The sequence below is a fragment of the Nannobrachium achirus genome, assembly GCF_963921795.1.
Source record: "Nannobrachium achirus genome assembly, chromosome: 4".
Classification (NCBI taxonomy): Eukaryota; Metazoa; Chordata; class Actinopteri; order Myctophiformes; family Myctophidae; genus Nannobrachium; species Nannobrachium achirus.
Window position 1 is genome coordinate 8150166 of NC_137813.1, and position 7030 is coordinate 8157195.

The window sequence follows — 7030 nt, forward strand, 5'->3', positions numbered from 1 at the left end:
AGTGGTCCGTGGTGGTTCTCAAAGTGAGGTCGAGGGACCCTCAGAGGGACACTGTGGGTTTATCAAGTGGTCCATGGTCGGTTCTCAAAGTGAGGTCGGGGGACCCTCAGAGGGACACTGTGGGCTTATCAAGTGGTCCATGGTCGGTTCTCAAAGTGAGGTACATCCTCAAAGTCCCTCCTTCCCAAACAAAGACGAACCAACCAAGGGTGCACAAGGTGGCTGTGTGCGATGGACTAGAAATATCCATTTAAAACTATTGGTCATGTACACACAAACTAAGGCTCCTGTACACAGTGTTTGGTCTCAATTGTGTGAGCAGCTAAAGGGCAGACAATGGCCTAGAACAACCTAATGGTGCCTATTAAGACTCTAGTACACCCTTTGGCCTCGACAAGCCTGATCATCCTACTATAGCTAGTACCCCCCTCACCAACTTTGTGCTCCCACTTGATAAGCCCAGTGTCCCTCTGAGGGTCCCCCGACCTCACTTTGAGAACCGACCATGGACCACTTGATAAGCCCACAGTGTCCCTCTGAGGGTCCCCCGACCTCACTTTGAGAACCGACCATGGACCACTTGATAAGCCCAAAGTGTCCCTCTGAGGGTCCCCGACCTCACTTTGAGAACCGACCATGGACCACTTGATAAGCCCACAGTGTCCCTCTGAGGGTTCCCCGACCTCACTTTGAGAACCGACCATGGACCACTTGATAAGCCCACAGTGTCCCTCTGAGGGTTCATGTAAAACTACTGACTTTGTACACGCCTGTGTACATTTCCCATAGATTCTATGGGACTTGAACACTTGCTCCTGCCCTTCGTGTACACGGTCTGTGCCGTGTCCCCTCAGAGGGACACTGTGGGCCCCCTGACCTCACTTTGAGAACCGGCCATGGACCACTTGATAAGCCCACAGTGTCCCTCTGAGGGTTCATGTAAAACTTAAAACTATTGCCCGTGTACACAGTGGTTAATTGCATGTGCAAGGATCTACAGAGCTGGCTGGAGCATGGAGCAGCCTGGTGGAGTCTGGTGCAATCTACCCTGGTCTGGCCTATTCAAGCCAGATCTGGACAGTAATGGCCTGGTGGAGTCATCTAACTACCCCCTTTCCCCGGTCTATACTCCTACTCGGCAGGACTGGGCTGGACTTAGGTTTGCTGGACTCTATTGGGCTCTGGGGGGCTGTATTGGGCTCTGGTGGGCTGTGCTGTTCTGTGCTGGGCTCTGTTGTGCTATACGAGGCAGTACAATACTAAAGCCTAGACATGTTCATGTAAAACTATTGGCCGTGTACACAAAGTCATGTAAAACTTGCCCGTGTACACAGTGGCTTTTTCCTTGACCTTGCGAGTTAGGAGTGTCGTAGAGACACGAGACCGGGTTTGTTGGATTCAGCGTCAAAAAGTAAGTCAGAATATGTGTCTTTTATCCGAAAGAATGTGTAATCGTGTTGGTGGCGTGCAAATTTTGTGTCTTTTTCGCAATCATAAAGGGTTAAAATTGTCGGAGAGACACGAAACCCATTCCATCGGATCAGGCATCCTTCAAATATGAAAAGTGTTTCCTACGTAAAACAAACGGATTTCTTTAGATTTTTGTATTGATTTTAAGGACAAAAATCCGGGTTTCGGTGTCTTTTTCGCAATCGTAAAGGGTTCAAAGTGTCGGAGAGACACGAAACCCATTCCATCGGATCAGGCATGCTTCAAATATGAAAAGTGTGTCCGGCCTAAAACAAAACATATTTTTTAGATTTTTTTATTCATTTTAAGGACAAAGGGCCCATTTTGACGCCTAAAACGACCCTTTCCCTTGACCGTTCGAGTTAGGAGTGCCGTGTACACAGGATCTACAGAGCTGGCTGGAGTATGGAGCAGCCTGGTGGAGTCTGGTGCAGTCCTGTGCACCCTGGTCTGGCCTATTCAAGCCGGATCCAGCCTACTGTAGGCTAGTGAAGCCATCCAACCTCTCCACTTCCCTAATCTATTCTCCCACTGTGCTGGACTTGGATGTGCTGGGCTGTGCTGGACTGGACTCTATCAGGCTCTGGTGGGCTGTTTTGGGCTCTGGTGGGCTGTTTTGGGCTCTGGTGGGCTGGGCTGGGCTCTGGTAGGCTATACAGGGCAGTACTGTAGTATAGCCTAGGCATGTTCATGTAAAACTATTGGCCGTGTACACTAAGGCATGACTTCTATGTAAACCATACTATATGGACAGTTTTTTTCTGCATGTCACTATGATGGAAAGCATCTTCAGCCTCACAATAACCATATTGAGTTACCACATGATTTTGTGTGCACGCCACAGCCAATAGTTTTACATGAATATTTCTAAGCTATAGTACAGTACTGCCCCATACAGCCTAACAGAGCCCAGCAAAGCACAGCACAGCCCACCAGAGCCCAATACAGCCCACAGGAGCCCAATAGAGCTCCAGCACACCTAAGTCCAGCCCAGTCCTGCCAAGTAGGAGTATAGACCAGGGAAGGGGGGTAGTTAGATGTCTCCACCAGGCCATTACAGGCTGGACCTGGCTTGAATAGGCCAGACCAGGGTGCACAGCACTACACCAGACACATCACTGTGACATAGGTGACATCACCTATTTAAAAGTCCATATATGGGTATTCCCAGAATCCCTTTTATGCCCATGTATGAAGATCCCTGATGTCATTGATATATACTATATCACTGGCCAGATGGCCAAGACATGGCCCATATCTGTGTGGCTGGTTCAGACAGGGATCTCCATGTATGGGCATAAAAGGGATGTACTATATACAGTACATGGATCTCCATATATGGGTAACTGGTCCGATATACATCACTGGCCAAATGGCCAAGAATTGGCGCGACCTTGGCAAGGTCGCATGTCGCCCTGAGGCGTCTTACTAGTAATAAACATTATTTGTAGAGCACCTTTCATGACATGAAATGCTTAACAAGGCTGTACTTGGTCTCCACTTATGTTTTACTTCTACATCAAACCTCTTTGCCTAAAATAGCCGGACTGCAAGCTCAAGCTTGTAGATCTGCTATTTCCCTCAGAATAGGGGTGTAATGTACACCGTTCCCGTCACACAAAGATTCTGTTACAACAGAACTAAAGACGTTCCTATCACACATTCTGTTACAACAGGGCCCCCTGCAGTAGCTCTGAGGACCCCCTAGGGGTGCCGGACCCCCTATTGAAGACCCCTGACCTATCCCATAAATGGTAAATGGTGCATTTATATAGCACTTTTATCCAAGGCACTTTACATAGATTGTGCACTACATTCACCCATTCACACACACATTCATTACATTCATCCATTCACACACACACATTCATACAGCGATGGCAGAGGAAACCATGCTTGGCACCAACCTGCTCATCAGGAGCAGTTAGGGGTTCAGAGTCTTGCTCAAGGACTCTTCGACATTAACTCAGGGGGAGCCCGGGATCGAACTGGGAACCCTTCGTGTTCTAAAGACGGACCAACATACTATTATGAGTGTGGGCAGATGTAAACAGGCATACAAGACAACACTATGTGGTGTTTCTAGTTCATGGCAGGGCCGCTCCATTTGGTTCCATTAGTATACTCTGAGTTACATATACCCATATTAGGGTCCATTTGGTTCCATTAGTACACTCTGAGTTACATATACCCATATTAGGGTCCATTTGGTTCCATTAGTAGGGTCCATTTGGTTCCATTAGTACACTCTGAGTTACTTATACCCATATTAGTGTCCATCTACACCAGAACATGCCTAGGCTATACTACAGTACTGCCCTGTATAGCCTACCAGAGCCCAGCCCAGCCCACCAGAGCCAAAAACAGCCCACCAGAGCCTGATAGAGTCCAGCACAGCCCAGCACATCCAAGTCCAGCACAGTGGGAGAATAGATTAGGGAAGTGGAGAGTTTAGATGGCTTCACTAGCCTACAGTAGGCTGGATCCGGAGCAATAGCTTGTAGATCGGCTAATTGAGTATTTTCCATATTTCTTTTCCCGGTGGCGCTGGGGTCCCTGGGGGTCCCTGGAGCTCCAGGGGTCCCTCGGGGCCCAGGCGGTGGCCCTGCCGCCGGGGACCCCCTGGGTGCCGTCCCCGTCTCTCCCGGTCGCTCCGGGGCCGAGTTAAAGCCTTTTTAGCAGACTGCAGTTGCAGGGGTCTGCCACTAGGTGGCGCTCTATGAACGGCCGTCTCCGGGCCGCCGAGGCGGACGCGTGGGTACCGGCCCCAGCTCTCCCGGTCGTTCCTAGATCGAGTTACAGCATTTTATTTGCGCTGCAGTGGCGGGGGGTCCTCCAATAGGGGCGCGACCTGGTGCGTCGTTCCGGAGCACCAGGAGTCGTGGTCCCCGGGAATTCCCTGTGAGCAGCCCCTTTGGGGGGATCATTTGGTCATTTTTTAGTTTTTTGGCGGTGGTCCCCGGAACTCCAGGGGGTCCCTGGCTACTCTGCAGTCCCAGGCCGAGGCCCCAAAGTCGGACAGGAGCGGAGGTGGTCCCTGATCGGTAGTCCCCGGACTCTGCAGTCCGAGGCCAAGGCCCCAGAAACCCCTCAGGGACCCAGAGAGGTCCCCGAACCACACTTTGGGAACCAGCCAAGGACCCCTTTGAAACCCTGTAAGGCCCCCCAGAGGTCTCCGAACCACACTTTGGGAACCAGCCATGAATGTACTAGGCTGTTGTGAACCAGCCATGGAAACCCTGGGGGTCCCCAAACCACACTTTGGGAACCAGCCAGGGACCCCCTGGAAACCCGGGGTCCCCACCAGGCTGCTCAAGGCTCCCGCCAGTCCTGTAGCTCCTCGTTGATGGGATTATCCACTGTGTACCCTAGTTTCTACATGCCTTAGTGTACACGGCCAATAGTTTTACATGAACATGCCTAGGCTACTACAGTACTGCCCTGTAAGTTAGGCGTGCATATGCTATTCCTTTGGTCTTGGTTGCAAACACACCAACAAAACACAGTAAGTCCAAATGGAAAACAAACACACTTTGCTCTGAGCTCAAACATGCTTCTCTCCTAGTGAACTCCAAAGAAAGACTGAGGCCACTTGGCAGGAGGCGCTGATCAAAAGACAGGCACTAATTGACCACACCTGGCTTGGTGACCTGATTGGTAGGCAGGTGATGGTTGGTGTAGTAGTGTGTTGACAGCAAGGCTTATACAGGCCAACCAAACTGTGTCCCTGGCAGGTGCTTGTAGATCTGCGAGGTGCTTGTAGATCTGCTGTATTGGGTTGAGCCCCCCTCACCCAAAAAATATTTATGGAATAAATACATTAAATATATATGAATACGTGAAGGACAACTGCCTACATGCGGCTTACTTTGAATATGGATGGACAGAAGTTTTAGATTTTTACAATATGTTTGGAGCGATTTATTACAGATTTTATGCCCCTCACAAGTTTGGATCATGCACAGTACACGGGCAATAGATTGTGATTCTGTCTGTACACGGTGGGCTGTTCCAATAGCTTTGAAAATAGCCTGCCACACTGTGGAAATGTGCTTGAACTGCAAGATTCCTAGCAGTTATAATAAGGAACACATAAAAAGGAATAAAAGATCATCCAGAGAGCTGATGGGCGATCAAGTGGCGTCCATACGTAGATGGGGTCCCAGAGAACATGCAAAGCCCACCCCCTTATTTTTCACGCCCACAGGATCCATATGGTGGGCCATGGAAATTTGGTGCCGTACACCAGCAATAGCACTGGTTGTCGTGTACGCAAATATCGATAGGGGTAATAATAGAAAAATATATAAAAAAATAAAACAAGTTACTGAAAAGACTGAAAAGGTGATGTTGATGAATCATGGTTAAAATTAAATTTGAAGTTGTATCTGATAAAATGAATATCAAATATCTAAATACCAAATCAAGCAAATTAAAATCTCCCCAGGGTGGTCAAAAAAGCGTGGTTAGATGATAAAACGATATGAAGTGAAATATCCCTTTAGTACAATTTTTAGGTATTTGTACTTGAGTATTTATTTTGGCTACTTTTACTTACTCCACTACCTCTCATAGGCAAATATTGCAGTTTTACTCCAATTATTTGAACACTTTAGTTCCTACTTCCTAGTTACTTTGTAGGTATTGATTATTATTACAAAACATAAGCCCTATCTAGACTTAGGCTGTTTGGAAATAGCAGATCTACAAGCTCACAACGTATCGCGAAGTGAGCTTGTAGATCTGCTATTTTAAAATCATTTTATACATTTTTAAAACATGAAATGGAAGATTTCTGTTTCCAAGTACATTTTGATGCCTACATTTACAAAGTAAATTCCCAATACCAGAGTATTTCTGCATTGCAGTATTGGTACTTTTACTTAACAAATGTGACTACTTTTTCCACCACTGCTGCAGGTTGCTGGCTTCAAGAATGGAGGAGCAGGAGACTCTCTGGCCGTGAGCAATGGAGCGAAATTCACAACCTTTGACAAAGATCAGGACACCGGGGCAAGAACTGTGCACGTCAGTATTACGGTCCATTTTGGCACAAGAGCTGTCACCACGCTAATCCCAATGGTGTTTACCTCTGGGGACAGACGCCTCACGCCTGGACAGGTGTAGTCTGGCACCACTGGAAGGGTCATAATTACTCCCTGAAGGCTCTGGCGATGAAGATCAGACGTGTTCCTTAAACATGTTTAGGTTCACATGCAGAGATTCAAAAGCACAGCCGTGGTATAAAAGGCATGATGCAATATTTACTCATTTTCAGGGTTTGATTTTGTTTTCTTTTTTCTCTCTCTTTGAGACTCTGTTTAATCCTAAACTCATACAGTAGATACTGTATCTGTATTGTATCACACATTATTACTGTGGTGACCTGTCCTCTATGGCTCTTAAATCAATAAATAATACAAGCTTTTGACCTAATAAAGAGATGCATTCAAAGACAAAGACGAGGTGTATTTGGTGATTTGGTAACAATTTACTTAAAGGTTTGTGCCTGTAATGCATTATAATCACCTTTGCCTTATAGGGATTCATATAACTCGTT

General features: G+C 47.4%; 1 pseudogene across 1 annotated transcript in view; it reads left to right on the forward strand.

Annotated features, from left to right (window-relative positions):
- The window catches only part of LOC308282612 (microfibril-associated glycoprotein 4-like), an 18843-nt pseudogene extending 12175 nt beyond the window's left edge, over positions 1 to 6668 (forward strand). Inside the window, exon 2 of the transcript in view lies at positions 6391 to 6668. The product of the transcript in view is annotated as a microfibril-associated glycoprotein 4-like (transcript). The remainder of the gene's footprint in view (positions 1 to 6390) is intronic.
- The last annotated feature ends 362 nt before the right edge of the window (positions 6669 to 7030 follow it).